Raw genomic sequence first — 17,715 nt, forward strand, 5'->3', positions numbered from 1 at the left:
ATGTGATCATGATGCAGCCTTGAGAGGTAATTATGTCATGAGGGTGGGGCCTTCATGAATGGGACCAGTGCCCTTATAAGAAGAGGCCAGAGAGCTAGCTCACCCTCTTCCTACCATCTGAGGATACAATGAGGAGACTGCAGTCTGCAACCCTGAAGGGGGCCTTCGCCAAAACCTAACCATGCTGGTGCCCTGATCTCAGGCTTACCAACTATACCAACCTTAAAAAAATATGCTGGAAGTTTTTTTTAAAGGGAAAAATAGGATTAGTTCCAGTGCTCCAAATAATGACAGAAATTGCTAAATACAAAAGCTATAGGTATTTATTGAACAGATGTGAGCTATACAAGGGTATGCCTTGTGTGTATACAGGTTGCCTTCTTTGTTTGCTTAATATTTTATCATAAAACATCCATGTTATAATGTTGTATATGGAAACAACAGTGCCAGGTAGAAGGTGGATGGGCAATGAAAAATAGGTTATGGAAAGTATACTGAAGCAAGATGTTTCCATCAAAACCAAGCTATTAATGTTCGGGTTTGGCAGTGACCTTTAGTCTATCGAACAAGGCTTTGGGGTTCAGGTAGTACAGAGAAAACACCTATAGACAGAAACCATAGGCATGCTACTTCAACACAATTAATGTCGATATTGCATACATGTTCTTGACAATGTATATTGTAGCCAGCTTCTGTGGCCATGGCTGCTATTATCCCTGCCTTTTTCCCTGTTTGAAAAGAATCTTCTCAGCAGAGCTACAGTCAGTAGAGGGTGTGTTTTATGTTATTGTGTTTGTGCTGGTGTCCTTTGTGCTACTGGTAATTACTCAATTGTTTCAACCGGCAATATCATTTCCAACACTAAAACATGATCATTTCTAGAAATAAGTCATCATGATATTGGTGTCTTAGATTCCTAATCATTCGGTGCTAATGATCCCTAAGCAATTTCAAAAGAGATCACTTTGCTGGTTACAAAAATAATGATGCCGAATATGGATTATGACTGTTCCTTGTGTGACTTGAAAGCTTTTCACCCATGTGTTTGCAATGACTGCTGTAAGAGCCTCATAAAGTTATTCAGTGCTTTCCCAGTGATGTTTAGGATAACCTGAGTGAATTCTTTGTTCATTTGAGGGCGGGAAGGTGTTTTTATAGCTTGTGTGGTTCTTGACAACCAGACTTGTATTTGGACAATCAAAAATTGTGTGTTCTTTGCTTAGTGCCATCATGAAGAATTTCAGGAAGAGACGTGATTTGACCTTAGTGTTTTAAATGGGCATGGTCCTGCTGTCAAGTTCAGCAAAACAGCAGCTACTGCTGTCTGATGTACCCTGAAAGCCCGATCAGTCAGATCAGCCCATTAGAGACCTGACCTCATGGACCCAGTTGCAGGGTGGTGGCTGGATGATGGGCTGATATAAGGACAACTGCTCCATTGTGCTCAGCACTGGTGGGTTGTACTGCATGAGGAGCCAAGCTCAGTTTTATTTCTCTGCCCCTTTGCAAACAATTATTCTAGCAACATACACTAGGCATACAGAAAATAATATGAAATGGATTCTGATGTTTCTTGTGCTTGGATTAGTTTGCTTCACTGTAGCCCTTGAACTCTTGAAACAGAAGTATCAAGAACCTGCTCTTCTCTTAGTGGGCTCTGACCATGTGGTGCCCCAGAAGTTATCTCCAAATATACTTCAAAATATCAGGCAGAGGTTTCCTGTCTAAAGTTACCATGTGCCATATACCTGTTAAGGTGGCCACCAGTGGCATCTTTCTGATCATGACCCTGAATGTTCACAATGATGCTTGAGAAAGGGTGAAAGAGGCAAAATATGCTGGTGAATATATTGAGTGTCTTTTGGGAACTTTGTTCTTTTCACTAGATCGTCTTTCATGACACTCAGGGGAACTTAGGCTTTTGTTTTGTTGGACTGTCTTTTGTTTTTCAGCTTGTGTGTTCATTGGAAATTCAGAGATAAGCCATTTGTGAACTAGGGATCTAGAAAACTTGTCACCAGATGACACATCTATTTTAGGGGCTGCTGAGCTCCAGGTGGCCTGATTGCTTGTCTCAGGCTACCCCCACCACTGGAACTCCATGCATATAGTCTCAGCTAATGTGGAACACGGTGGGTGTCTATCCTGAAGGTGGGTTCCTTCTGGGATGCCACCTGTGCAACCAAGTGAGTCCCGTCTGGGTTTGATGTAAATTCTACAGTGTCACACAGTTTGGGTTATAATATAGGCTGTATTGGGAAGATGAAAAACTAACATAGGCCAATGGTTGTTGAGAGAGACAAGGCACTGGTTTCCTGATTCCCTCATTATCCCAGGGAGGTGTGTGAGGCCAGGGTACCATTCCAGTGTTTGGACCCCACACTCTAGGGGATTCCATTTTTCACAGGGCATTTAAGAGAAAGTACCCATGTCAATGGGGGAAAACACACTCATTATCTGGCAGCTGGCAGTCTGAATTTGGGCTGCCAACTGTAGGTAGGAGTTATCTGGGAATGTTAGCTGCCTAGACCTCGAGACATTGGGCATGAAGGAAGTTATGCACCCCACTTCTAGAAGGAGGACGTTACTCATCCTATGGGAAGCTAATTCCTTGCATGCAGCCCCATCTGCTGATTCCAGCTAACTTGTTCAGGCCACCCAGAGACAGTTCCTAGGGCTACATTCAGACGATTCTGGTAATCACCCCACAGGGCCATATAACCATGGTTTAACAACAAAGAGTAGGACAGAAAGAAAAGAATTACTTTGGCCCCAGTTAATTATATCCATCTAGTTTTATGCCATTTTGACCATTAATTGCGCAGAAAAGAAACACTGAAGGAAAGAAAAATATTCAAGCACCCTAAGCAGACTTGTGATCACCTGGAATACTATGTAATAATTTTAGATCAATGGCTCTGCAGACATTTAATGAGCAACTACTATGTGTTTATCACTGTGCTAGGTATTGGGGTGACATAGTCTCTGATCTTAAGGACCCACAGTCCAGTGTACCCCATAGGAATATAATAAATATTCATGACTGATGATTGATGATGCTGAATTACATGGGTTGAATCTTAGGGTAAGAGTGATAAAAGAAAAAAGAAATAATGCATTAGGTGCAACTATTTTCTCTTTGGGTGCAGCTCGGAAACTCTGCTTGCATTAACATCGTGGTAAAATCTAATTGTTGGTAACAGCCACAGGCAGTGGTGTGCTGCAGCCAGTTTGCACCAGCCCACAAGAGCCAATTGTTAGATTTTCAGCAATTTTGTGAGCCAGTTGGTAAACATAGCCAATATAAAAATTAAATTATATAAACTTACAAGTAAATAAATTATACTAAAGACAAAGACAGTAATATTTAAAACTCATCTCCTCTTAAACATTTTAGTGCTCTTAAGGTAATCCACATCGCCTGCATCTGAGTGGTGGAAATGTCGTATAATGCTGTGCTATTGCACATCTCTTCTCAACTCTGCATTCAATGATGGCACCATTGTAGTTTGAAATTGGCTGTCATGTATTATTTACACCATGGAAATCAGCAGATACCACAAATTAGGGCTTGATTTACTACCAAAGCTGAAAAAAAATTAGTTTAATGAATACAATTAATATAAGGGCAAAAAATAGTTTAACAGAAGATCACATATCAGGTTTAATGACAATAGATTTATTGGGGAAAAACTGGATTGGGATAAAATTCCACTTGTCAAGCACAGTCGAATTGCTGTTCTAGGTTGGCTGTGGTGTGATGGTTAATTTTATGTGTCAGCTTGACTGGGCCATGGGATGCCCAGATAGCTGGTAAAACATTACTTCGGGGTATGTCAGCGAGGGTGTTACTGGAAGAGATTGGCATTTGAAACAGTAGACTGAGAGAGAAGATGGCCCTTCCTCTGTGGGTGGGCCTCATCTGATCTGTTGAGGATCGGAACAGAACAAAAAGGTAGAGGAAAGCTGGAGGAACTCTGCCTGACTGCTTCAGCTGGGACATTAATCTTCTCCTGCCCTCACTGCTTCTGGGTCTCAGGCCTTCAGACTTGGACTGGAATCTACACCATCAACTCTTTGACTTCCAGGCCTTCAGATGACACCACCATCTTTCCTGGGTCTTCAGCTTGCAGGTAGCAGATCATGGGACTTCTCAGCCTCCATAATCATGTGAGCCACTGTATTATAATGAGTCTATCTATCTATCTATCTATCTATCTATCTATCTATCTATCTATCTATGTATCTATCTATCTATCTATGTATCTATCTATCTATCTCTATCATCTTTTTATCCATGTAGAGTTTCTATCTAGGTAGACAGATAGCTCTGAGTATCTAGATAGGTACAGAAGTAATATCCTATTAGTTCTGTTTCTCTGGAGAGCCCCAACACATAAGGATTTGGCAAAAATCAATGGAAACATTCTGTAAGAATAAATTAGCTCTATGGAATTGGCAATAAATAATATTTTTTGTAAATTGTATACTATACATCCTTTATATTATTGAAATTTATAACAAATATATATATTTACATGTTTTTTTTGGAGCACCAGTTTACTCTACATGTATTTACTGTAATACCACTAAGTATAAGCCCATCATTGAAGCTGCTAGCAGGAGACAGACTGTTAAGACAGAGGTCGTTTCCTCAAATGAGATGGAGAGAAGGAGACAGTCACTGCTGGCCTCCTGGAAGGAGAGCCCTCTTCGCCCTTGTTCTCCAGGTCCTTTCTCCTTAGCAGCTCACCAGAGCTCCCTGACATCCACCTCTCAGGGTGTAGAGACTGTAAAGGTGTCTTTCCTTTGATCGTGAAGACAAAACGGGATTAGAAACACTTTATTTTTAGTGCAAATGATTGTGGAAAATCATTTGAAGTCTTCATATTCTTTTCTCGTAAGTATGCTGTATTACTTTGCTAGGGCTGCAGTAACAAAGTACTGTGAATTACATGGCTTAAACCACAGAAATATATTTACACAGTTCTGGAGGCTGGAAGTCCAAGGTCAGGCTGTCAGCAGGGTTGGTTCCTTCTAAGGCTCTGAGGAAGAATCTGTTTCCTGCTTATCCCCTAGCTTCTGGTGGTTTTATGGCAATCTTTGGTGTTCCTTGGCATCACCCAGATCCCTGCCTTCATCTTCACGTAGGTGAAGGAGGAGTTGATCCCATCTTGTGTCATCCCTGTCCAAATTCCCTGTTTTACAGGGACACAGTTAGATTAGGTTAGGGGTCACACTAATGACCACATCATAACTTGATCATACGCAAAGATCCTATTTCCAAATAAGGTCACATTCACAGGTACTGGGGGTTAGGACTTCAATATGTTTTTGGTGGACACACTTCAACCCATAGCATTTGCTCAATGAACAATGAAAATAAACCTGAACTCCAAGGGATAGGAAATTGGTGCGTGGAGTCACAAGGTGGTTTGATGAAATTACAAATTCTTGTATAGCTAAAGATGACCATATGGAGCAGAGGCTGCCGGTGATCCCCTAAATCCAATTCTTGACGTTTTGCATAATAGTAGCATTAATAGCTGGACCACAGCCACCAGAATAAAGATTTGATTTCCAAGTCCCCCTTGCAGCTAACTGCAGTCATGTGATAGCTTCTAGTACATTTAGGAGGTGTGGTTTGCCTCCTTCCTACCTATTCCAATCCTATTGCTTGGAATACAGTTGTGATGGTTGATGCGCCATCTTGGACTATTTGGGTGGAGGCTGCACCCCGGGAATGGCAGAGGAGAAAGCTGGAAGGCACTTGGGTTCCCCAGGGAGCTTGTGAAAGAGCTACCACACCCACCCCAGATGCTCCCCCTCTGCACTTTAACATGAACGAGAAGCAACCTTCCCTCTTGATTAAACCCTGTTTATTTTGGGTCTTTCTCACTTTTCACAAATATATTATATATTTTGAATTGTTCTACTTCGCCAAGGATATTCAGGGGCTCTCACATAGCTATAATTATGTGCCTATTTGTCTTTTCTCTCCTTACATCTTAAGGGGGAGCATGGTCTAAAGGAGTGGTTTTTAACCAGAGCAATTTTGCATCCCCTGGGTAATGTCTGACACTGTCTAGAGATATATTCGATTGTCACACTTGGGGGAGAGGTTCTACTGCTGTGTAGTGGGTAGAGGTCAGGATGCTGCTAAACAGCCTACTATGCCCAGGATAGGTCCTCACGACACAGAATGATCTGGCCCCAAACTGTCAATAATGCAGAGGTTGAGAAACCCCGGTTTAAAGGGAAAAGCATAGACTTTGGAACCAAGCTGGCATGGGTTCAAATCCTGGCTCTGCTAGTTACCATTGTGACCTCGGTTATATGGGTCTCTACACTAGTGCAATCAGGTTACTAATATCTCCTGTTTAGGGCTGTTTGGGAGGTAGGTGAGATCATCCTTAGAGAAGGCACACATCAGGCACTCAATAAATGGTAGTTTTCATTCCTTGAAAGGATTTCTTCTTCAGTACACTTCTTGTACACCAGGGAAGGGGAGGCCTTGCCTGCAGTTTAAATACTCAGGAAAATCAATCATCATCACTCACACAGGCTTAGTTGTGTTCATGCCCCTCAGCGTTGCCTGTCGAGATCCCCAATCTGATTTTTAGTCCCTCCTGCAGCCTCAGTTCTTGCCCCTTTCAGTCTGCATGGGAGACTCCAGCCCCTCCAATCTGCACATACCTCCCCCATGACTGAGCACACCCATTACCCTCTCTGCCTGAAGCACCCTCCACACCTTTTTTGGCAGATCAACTCCTCACTCTGCAAGGCTTGGTGGCAGAGGCACCTTTTCTGGAGGTGTTCCTGCACTGTGGAATGAGCTAAACCCCTTGGCTCTGAGCTTCCAGAGCCTTCTCTACTTAGTTCCATCTCTCAAGAATCCGTTTTCTCAGCTGTTAAAGACAGAGAAGGCTGGATACTGTGGCTCATGCCTGTAACCCCAGCACTTTGGGAGGCCGAGGTGGGCAGATTACTTGAGGTCAAGAGTTTGAGACCAGCCTGACCAACATGGTGAAACCCCATCTCTACTAATAATACAAAAATTAGCTGGGGGTGGCATGTGCCTGTAATCCCAGTTACTTGGGAGGCTGAGGCACCAGAATCGCTTGACCCAGGAGACAGAGATTGTAATGAGCAGAGATCACACCACTGCACTACAGCCTGGGCAACAGAGTAAAACTGTATCTCAAAACAAAACGAAAACAAAAAACAGAAAAGTTCTTGCCCTGGAGTCACCTGCAGGGTGAACCTTGAGAGTCACTCTAGAGTGAATGTAAATGTGGTCGTGGATAGAAACGTCGGGCACATATTGCAAACACACAAAACCCTTGTTGAGCTTAGTGTCATGTTCTCCGTAAGACTCAGCATGTTATTTGAATGCTGGGGCTATGCCCTTTACTTCTGTATTCCCAGCACCCAGTAAACTGCCCAGATAAATTTTTTAAAAACTTTGTTAAATGTTAATTTAGTCAGAATTTTCTCTATTTTCTATTTTAACGAGAAAGATATAAGATTTCTCATATCTTTCTTGTTGTTCTCAGACAATTCCAAGGGGTTTCTATGTCTTATCAATTGTACCTTCTTCATATTTTTCTTTCCTGTCGTCTCTTCTCCTGCCTATAATTTTGCTCTTTTTTTTTTTTCCACCTGAACTATGAGAATGGGCTTTTAACCTATAGCTCTGCTTCTGGGCCTCTCTCCAATCCAACCAGATGGTTGGACTCATCTTTTAAAAATACTACCTGATCATTTCATCCCTTGGTTAAAGCCTTTCAAAACTGATCTATTTCCTACAAGATAATATCCAGGGTTCTCGGAATGGAATGCGATGTTCTTCATGACCTGGCCCCAGTTTTCCCTAAACTCCATCTCCTGTAACTTGCTTAGATGAAGTTGAGGCTTCAACCTGCCAAATCAGTAAATTACCCCAATTTACTATGCTGTGATATGACTGCTTCAGAGTCAAATATTTGGCTTTCTGGAATGCTCTTCCTGGCAAACTCCTCATTCTTTGAGATTCAGGATGAGTTTCTACTTCTATAAAATTTCAGATCTACCCAAGCAGTGATGAACTCATCACTTTCTTCCATGGAGAACAAATGGATTTGGAACTTTCTTCCGAGATAGCATTCATCACATGGGCTTGCAATGATTTGTTTGCATGTTTCTCTCACGAGCTAGACTGAGTGGTCCAGCTTTATTTGCTTTGGCAAACTAATTGTTTCCTATGGGGCCTGGGACCTGTAGGTCTGAATAAGTGCTAAATGAATGAGTATAAATCTGCTGATTTACTAAAAAATAACTGAGTTAAACTGTGAAGTCTGTTTGCAATATCAACTTACTAGCTAGAATTTACTGAGCAGTTATCATTTGTCTGTCTTCACTGAAAACTCTAAGACCATTGTTTTCCCCACTTTACAGATGGGCAGACCAAGACATAGATAGACTAACTTGCCAAATAATACAGAATTAGTGCTCATGGTGCTTGAACTCAAGTCTGACTCCAAATCTGCCTGAAGCACCCTCCACACCTTTATTGGCAGATCGACTCCTCCTCACTCTGCAAGGCTTGGTGCAGAGGCACCTTTTCTGGAGGTGTTACAGATGGGCAGACAAAGACACAGATAGACTAACTTGCCAAATAGTACAGAATTAGTACTCATGTGTTCTTAATCACTCCCCCCAACACTGCAAGATCTGAAGATAAAAACAATATTGGGAATAAAAGATTTAGGGCTAGAAACTATTACAAGGCAAGCATCTGTGTAGTTAGTTGATCTCTGAGGGCTTAATTTACAATATTAACACATTTTATTCATTCCGAAAATGAAACACGTGTTTAGAAAAGCCAATTATTAACAAAATCAAATGGAAAGGGGTGTAAATTTTCTCCAGGAGCTTACCAAATGCACCAGTGTGGGTGCCCCTGGGAACTGGTGAAAACTGATGACTTACCATCATAAATGGAGATTGAAGTCCTCCCGCCCAGGTGAGGTTTGCCCTGCCTCAGTTGACCGGGACATGAGATGCATGGTAAAGGTTTTGGCTGTCATTTTCTATCAGGAAAGTGGGCAAAAGAACTGTCAGAGTCACAACAACCCCACCTTCCCCATCGTTATCCTTGTGGTCTTCCTAACAGCCCTGAAAGGAGAGAAAGACAGGGATTTGATCTCCATTTCACAGATTAGAAAACAGAGGCCCAGAAAAGTTACGTGAAGCCATCTATGCTCCATCCTCCACTATTTTGGCATCTACTTTGACGTTTATCCATATGAAAGCATTTTCTTTCAAGACGGCTTCCCGGAATTTTAGCAAGAATTTGAGAGCCAAGTATAAGAGGAGCTAGTCCCTCTGCCTTAGAAGGGAAACGTGCCCAATTTATTTTTGGTTTGACATTCTACTGCCGGATGTTTCCTCTTCGCTGCTGTTGTTTGTAGTCAGGCCCCAGCTTTTAACATGCTGGTCTGGGGATGCACCTTAAGACTGACCCAGAGTAAGGACATTTTGATGCTGACATTTCCTGTCTCAATTTCCTTCCCTGCTTCCTTATGATTAATGGTCAGGCCTCCTCCCACCTGCGTTCCTGCCTTCCAGCCAGAGATGCACTATCCAACAGGAACAGAAACTGTTTGCCTGCAGTTTTGTAACTAAAAATAACAATGAGAAAAATGTTCAATTAATCTCTTGCCTCCCCAGCCTGCCTTGCACCGGCTCTCTGGGTTGTGCTCACATGTTAGGTCGGGCAAGGTGCTAGCCAGTTGCAGAGTCTCTTTAAACTGCTAAGGAAAGCGGAGGCTGGAGGATTCCAAGTCAGGTCACAACAGGTAGCAGGCAGGACCTCAGGCCTGCTTTACTTTAAAAATGATCTCATGTTCACTGAAAGATTACTGTGTGCCAAACGCTGTGCTAAGCATGCCATCTACATGATGTCATTTAATCCTCATAAATCAACCCAATGAGATAGTTTGCATCATCTACATTTTAAAAATAATAAACAGAATCAGAGAGGTTAAGTAAAGTGCCCAAGGTACACAGCTATTAGAGACAGGATTTAAGCCCAGGGTTCTCTTGATGCATTTTTGTGAGCATCTGATTTGGTTTTTCATTTTAGTAGTTATAATTATTAAAATTGTAAACACTGAATTAACAAACCATTTTTAAGTCTTTAGTATTCACTGGGAAAGATGTCAAGTTTAGGGGGAAAAGAGAAGTAAGAATAATTCCTGCCTTCAAGAAGTTTTCCATTAAGTGAAGCAAGTCTGTTGTCTCTCACTTCTTATACTGAAGAAATACGGGAGTTGTTTGAAATAAAATCGTATTTGTCCCACTCAATCTCAACATGACATAGTTGCTCTTCTATTTTGGACCCACTAGCAGACATTTGATATGTCTGATATTTTGGACCCACAAAATATTTGGACATTTGATGAGTGTTTTTTTTTCCCAACCATTAAAAAAATGTAATTCAGGTCTCAAGGCAATGATTACTCCTTTTCTATTGTGTTTTAACAAGTAGCACAGAGGGGTCAGTAGACCATTGGTAATAGACAGAACCTGTATTATACCCAACAACAAAAGGATGCCGGACCACCCCTGCCGCATGTCAGTAGGTGGCAGTCTGGCTTTGCACACACTGTGTGCCTGGGCTCAAGTGGGTTTCACAAATCCACGTGCCGTGGAAATTCCCATCACCAACCTTTTCAGAGCTTTCTGGCCCTAAAAGCAATGCATTATCTAAACCTGAAGACATAAATGTTGTGATTGAGACACTTCAAGAAACTCTTATTAGCTTGTCTTAGTTGAACTTTGGGAAGAATCTTACGGGGACTCAGATCCATAGCTGCTGTGTTTTACCATCAACTCCACCTTGTCCGTGGATGTCATGCCTGCTCAGCACTCTCAGGTCTCACCCACCTGCACTAGTCCCTGAAATGGGCTACCACTGCTCACCTGAATGGCTGCCTTCTTGTATAGCTAACTCAGAGAATTCAAATACCTATGCCTTCCTCGAGGAATTCTCAATCTCCCAAGATATCATCAGTTGTGATGAAATGATTGTAGGACTTTAATATAACCCTGTCAATGAAGACACCAACAATATGATATTTGTGATAATAATGGCTGACAAGTTTACCTCTGAATTATCTATAAAAAAAACTTGTTTGCTAAGAAAACAACCCCTAAAGATGAGATTATGGGACACCTGTTGAATTAAAGGGAGCCAAAAATCATATATGCAATCATACATTGCATGAATTGTACCATTGTCTAGATGAAGTGGTATAAAAGTACATTCCATTTGTGGAATCAAGTTCTGAAGAAACTCTGGAAATTTTGAGTTAGTGGTAATCTTGAGTCAGTCCATTTACTAGAAAGAAAAAGGCAGCCTTTCTTCAGACGTTTAAATCATATTATAGACTTTACACTTATAGTAGTCCAGTTTCTTTAAATTAATAGATGAACTAAATTAGTTTTACTCTATTTGGAGATCTAAGTAATTTGGCTAGTTTGACTAAATGAGTTTTACTCTGTTTTTGAGCTTCATATAGAAGCAAGAAATTGACATAATTATCTAATGACTTTCCTCATCACAAGATACTGGGTCAATTTCCTCTTTTTCTTTTTCAGGAAATACCTATTGGTGAGTGCCAAATAAAGCTCCTTAGGAAGCATCAGGAGCTCTTTAAATAAGCTGCTGGAAGCCACTTTTCATTTCTTTGCTGACAGAGATGAGTGCCTATATCCTGGAATTAAACTTGGGCCAGAAGGACTTTGTCCCATCTGCTGGTGTGACAGAAAGGGTCCCAGGAGGGCATCTGCCCTGAAGTCCCTCCTCCATGATGCCAGGCATCTGAAATTCCACTTTTAGAGATGACCCCGATAGACTCTCAGTCTTTAAAGATTCACTCATACTAATGCAAATATTTCTGCGGGCCATAAATTAAAGCCTTGGGGCAGTTACCACTCACTTTCCCACTGAGAAAGCCACCCACGAGCTCCATCAAGAATGTGCCCAGGCAGACACTTTCAGAGGGGAGGCATGTGTGGAGATCCTGGGGTGGAGGAAGGGCACTGAGAGCAGAGATGACAGTAACCAGACTCCATCCATGACCCCCATGGCCCTCTAGGACCTGGGCCTGCCCACCTGTCCAACCTCAGCTCCCACCATTCGCATCTTGGCTTCTTGGCCTTTCTCTTTGTGGACACGCCATCCTCTTTCCTGCCTTAGGGCATCTATGGTGGCTACTTCTGGAATATTCTTCTCCAAGACCTTCTTATGACTGGTTCACCTTATTATTAATGTCTCCAATAGCTCCAATATTCCTGTCTCTGAGAGGCCCCCGTTAATCACCAGCCTCAAGTCATCCTTCTTCCATGTGTACCCCGATCACTCTCTATTATGCTCTCCTGGATTGCTTTATTCTTAGCGCTTCCATGTTGAAATTATCTTCTTTATCTGGTTGACTACTTGGTTATTTACTGTTTCCTTACTAGCCTTTGTTTTATTATGTGACTTTTGTTTTTTATTAGAAGATTATGTTTTGCCTAATGCTGGACCCTTTAATCCACATCCTCTTGGAATTACCTACCATTGATGTGTTAGTCTGTTCTCACATTGCTATAGAGAAATACCTGAGGCTGGGTAATTTATTTAGAAAAGAGGTTTAATTGGCTCATGATTCTGCAGACTGTACAGGAAGCATAGTGGCTTCTGCTTCTGAGAAGGTGATATGGTTTTGCTGTGTCCCCACCCAAATCCCATCTTGAATTGTAATCCCCATAATTCCCATGTGTCATGGCAGGGGGCCGATGGGAGGTAATTTAATCGTGGGGGTGGCTACCCTCATGCTGTTCTCATGATAATGAGTGAGTTCTCACAAGATCTGATCGTTTCATAAGGGGCTTTTACCCCTTTTGCTCTGCACGTCTTCTTGCTGCTGTCATTTGAAGAAGGACGTGTTTGCTTCCCCTTCTGCCACGATTGTAAGTTTCCTGAGGCCTCCCCAGTCATGTGGAACTGTGAGTCAATTAAGCCTCTTTCCTTATTAAATTACCCAGTCTCGGGTATGTCTTTATGAGCAGCATGAGAACTGACTAATACAGGGGGCCTCAGGAAACTTACAATAACGGTGGAAGGCCAAGGGGATGCAGGCACATCTCACATGGCCAGAGCAGGAGGAAAAGAGAGAGGGAGAAGGTGCCACCCACTGTTAAACAACCAGACCTTATGAGAACTCTCTCACTATCACTAGAGTAGCACTGAGGGGATGATGCTAAACCATTCATGAGAACTCCACCCCTGTGATCCAATACCTCCCACCAGACCCCACCTCCAACATTAGGGATTACAATTCGACATGAGATTTGGGCAGGGACACAGACACAAACCATGTCAATTGATTCGATACTCAATATTTTTTATAGTATGAATAAATGAAGAATCAAATATAAACTTATTACTTCAAGGCATGAGCTTGTCTGTTGGAATCAGTAACATGAGGCCATCAAGAACAGGGAAGGAGCTGAGATTTTATTTTACCTGCAAGCTAATGAGCTAGCTTGCCACAATTTCAGATATACTGCAAGAAGATATGATATTCCTGTCGTAGCAGTAGCCAGAGTATTAGGAGTTGCTGCAATTTAGGCCCTAAGCCTGAATTTCCATAGGAAAACATATAGAGGGCAACCAGAGTGGGTACATTATAGGGGAAGAACCCTGAGCTTAGGAAACCCAAACAGTTTATAACAGGAAGTAAGCCTGCCTGACTCTTTTCCTGGAGGGAGACATTATCTTTAATTATACTGGACAGTAGACAAACCTGCTCTTTGCTCCAGAGGAAGTCACAATCTCTATATTCAAGCATATTCTTTTTCAGCGTATTTGATTGTATAAAAACATCTTTGAAAAGAGAGTCCAGTCTGTTGGCAAGATATATAGAAATGTGAGAGACCCATGGAGATGTGCCTCCTAACAAAGCCCATCTTCCTGGTCTATCTTTAATCATTCCTTTATCCCATCTCTCCTTCCTATCCCACGAAAAGCTCAAATAATGTTTGTTTGATGGAACACTTACTGCATCCTACCTCACGTTTCTTTCTTTAGGGAGATAACTTGTCAATAAATGGACCCATTCTTACTGGAATGGCTGTGTGAGTAGCCCTGTTTCTAGAAGTGTGGAGCTTTTCTTCTCAAACCAGGATATCTGTTAGTGGGTTCCTAGTAGAGTGCCATAGGGCAAACAAAACCCTGGGGTTAAAAACGGAACACTTCCCTGGATCACAATTTTTCCTAGAAAAAAATGGAGAAAAGTCTATTAACTTTTATTAAAATACATGTAAATATATTGTGCAGTGAGTGCACATTCTCAAGGATTTTAAAGATAAAGAAAAGATTTCTTTGGGCAGTACTGCTACCTCTCCCCTGTCCCAGAGCGCAGATGAACTTTCTCTTGCTGCTGGAAAAATTTTAAGCTGTTTTATAGAACAGCGTTTTGCAAACTAGGGGTCATGACGTGGTAATGGGTTGTAAAATCATCCAGGTGAGTCTGGCCAACAATTAATGGTCATTTAAAATATTATAGAATGGACAATATCAGAGGGCATCTGTGATGGTTAATATTGAGTGTCAACTTGATTGGACTGAAGGATGCAAAGTATTGGGTGTGTCTGTGAGGGTGTTGCCAAAGGAGATGAACATTTGAGTCAGTGGACTGGAAGAGGCAGACCCACCCTCAGTTTGAGTGGGCACCATCTAATCAATTGCCAGCACAGCTAGAATAAAGCAGGCCTGAAAAGGTGGGAGAAACGGACTTGCTGAGTCTTCTGGCCTTCATCTCTCTCCCATGCTGGATGCTTCCTGCCCTCGAACATCAGACTCCAAGTTCTTTGGTTTTTGGACTCTTGGACTTATACCAGTGGTTTGCCAGGGGCAATCGGGCCTTTGGCCACAGACTGGAGGCTGCCCTGTCGGCTTCCCTACTTTTGAGATTTTGGGACTCGGACTGGCTTCCTCACTCCTCAGCTTGCAGACGGCCTATTGTGGGACTTCACCTTGTGATGGTGTGAGTCAATACTCCTTAATAAACTTCCCTTCATATATAAATCTATGTTATTAGTTCTGTCCCTCTAGAGAACCCTGACTAATAAAGACAAATATTATTTTATTAAACATTTATTTCAGATTGTGTGTGTGAATGAGCTGGGCTGCGATGTTAAATGTATTTTTCACTTTGAGTTGCAGTCATAAAAATTTAAAATATACTACTCTAGAGGATGTTACAAAATCTAGAAATTATTGTTCATAAATATCTTAAAATCTATTGGGGAATTCAGACATGGGAACAAAATTAATACCAAATGGTGATGAAGACTTCAGAATCAGACTCTCAAATTTCTAGATAAAAAAGGTGAAAACATAGCAAACATGATGGATGATAGAATAAAAATGTCAAATAATCTCAGATTAAATTGGAGAACCATGAATGGAAAGGTAAATGATCAATGTGAAGTTCTGATTTTATATTTGAAAAAAAGGGATCCACCAAATTAGGAAACTACTGTTTCTAGGTCAAGCTGGATTATGGTTCTTGTGTATTTATTGCACATTTCATCACATCTGTGGAACTCTCTTCAGTTTGGGGAGTTTGTTTGCAGAGGCATTTATACACCTGGTAGATGGCATCTGGAAGAAGATGACCTGCAATGCGGAATTTTTACTTGGACAAGAGAACACTAGGGGAATAAAGGAAACAACATTTATTGATCATGTACTCTATTTCAGGAAGCTTACACAACTGTCTTTATATATTTGGAAAATTTCAGCTGAAAGAGAGAGGGAGTAGAGATTGTGTCTGGCTTTAGACAGCTGCCGAAGCTATGGCGTTATAATAGCTTCCATTCATCGAATGGCTACAGATCACCAGGCATTGTAACTGACACACAGCGATATTTCCTAGACCAACAACCATTTATCAAGCCCTGACTATGTGTCAGATATGATGCAAAGCATTTTACTTGGACTATTTTATTTAATCTTCCCAATAATCTTTTGAGGAAGGTGCTAATTTTGTTTCCATTTGTAAATGGGGAAAGTGGGTCTCTGAGAGATAGTCCCTTGCTTGGCATTGCACTGTTGGAGTAACCTGGTTATTTGCTATTGTCAATAAAATAGAGAAGGGACTCTGTTGCAAACTGTCACTTTAAAACTTGTAAATTATTTCTTAATTCACTGAGACTTGGTTACAGGCTAACTTTGAAGACCCCAGTGACATCTGTTTTTCCTTGCGGAGCCCGAGATTCTGCATCTCAAGATGGTTCTCTGGGAATGAGTTGGGAAGCCGCTGAGGAGTGAGCAGTGATGCTCCGGCTGCTTGGCTTCACTCGGAGGCGAGCTTTTCTTGCTGCAATGTTCTCTTCCAGCTCTCCCTGGCTCTCATGCCCTGGAGCACTTTTGGCTTCTTACCAGGCATCTACTTTAAACACAAAGCACAATTTTGCAATTTCATCATCATTTTCTGAAGCCAGGGTGGTGCGTAGTGATGGTTTCCAACTGTTAAAGGTTTGATTCTGCATCTGTGTACTGGTCTGCAGTGCCGCCACCCCAGATGGAGGGCTGGTCCTGAGCCTTCACTTTGAACTTGAGTGCAGTTGGGGGCTTGCAGCTTAATGATTGCAAGGAAAAATGACAACAGATAAAAGGTCCCTTGAGTGGACGGAGGTGAAGGAGAAAGCCCTGGGCCCTTTGCAGAGGAGCACGTGGCTGAGGTTGAAGCAGGAGCAGCCTCTGGGTGTTGGCTCCCTGTCCTGCGAGCCTACGCTGCTGTGTCAGGGACATGCGCTAAGTCACAGCCACCTCTCCAGGGGCGTTTCTCAATCATCAAAGGCTTCTGTGGACCCCAACTGCCTCAGAATTATTTTGAGGTTTAGTGCTTCTGTCAGGAATTTCTCCCACCTAAACAAATGCTTCTTCCCACCCCCTCTTTTTCTCTCTCATCAGTCATTTGGTATCATGCAGTGAAGCTCTGACCTGGCAAATTTGAGATAAGTTTCATGTTTTTCTTATGTGATGCAGTGACAATCTCATATCTGGATCTTTGGGGCTTCTCCTTCTGCCCTTTTCTGGCTGAAATGGGCTTGGCAATGGTGGGGAATGGGTAGGCAGTTGTGTATAGAAGCACTTCTCAAATTTTGATATGCTTGCAAGCCACCTGGGGGTTTTGTTAAAAATGCAAATTCTGATTCAGTAGGTTTGGGTGGGCACCTGAGATTCAGCATTTCCAAAAAGCTCCCAGATGATTCTGATGCTACGGGTCCAGGGACCATACTTTATGGGTTTTAACTTTGCCTGAACATGAGAACCACCTGGGGGAATTAAAAGATTACTAATGCCCATGCTCCATACCAGACCCAATAACTCAGAGTTTACAGGAGTGGGATCCAGACATAGGTAATTTTTTTTTGTGTGTGTAACATTCTTCAGGTAGTTTTGTTTTGGAACCAGAGTTGATAACCATTAGATTTGGATTAGTGGGAAAAAGTATGAAATTCAGAGACATAAGCCAAAGTTCTATCCCAATTATACTACTTCTGTCAGACCTCTGAGCCCAGGCTAAGCCATCATATCCCCTGTGACCTGCACATACACATCCAGATGGCCGGTTCCTGCCTTAACTGATGACATTCCACCACAAAAGAAGTGAA

General features: G+C 42.0%; 1 long non-coding RNA gene across 2 annotated transcripts in view; it reads left to right on the forward strand.

The window, feature by feature from the left end:
• The window catches only part of LOC115835202, a 47,939-nt gene extending 31,465 nt beyond the window's left edge, over window positions 1–16,474 (forward strand). Inside the window, exon 3 of one of the 2 annotated variants that reach the window (XR_004030196.1) lies at window positions 16,261–16,474. This is a non-coding gene — a long non-coding RNA (uncharacterized LOC115835202). Of the gene's footprint in view, window positions 1–11,643; window positions 12,643–16,260 lie in introns of those variants that run through there. The other variant, XR_004030197.1, reaches the window with a different exon arrangement.
• Window positions 16,475–17,715: the final 1,241 nt, after the last annotated feature.

The sequence above is a fragment of the Nomascus leucogenys genome, chromosome 5 (genome assembly GCF_006542625.1).
Source record: "Nomascus leucogenys isolate Asia chromosome 5, Asia_NLE_v1, whole genome shotgun sequence".
Taxonomy (NCBI): Eukaryota; Metazoa; Chordata; class Mammalia; order Primates; family Hylobatidae; genus Nomascus; species Nomascus leucogenys.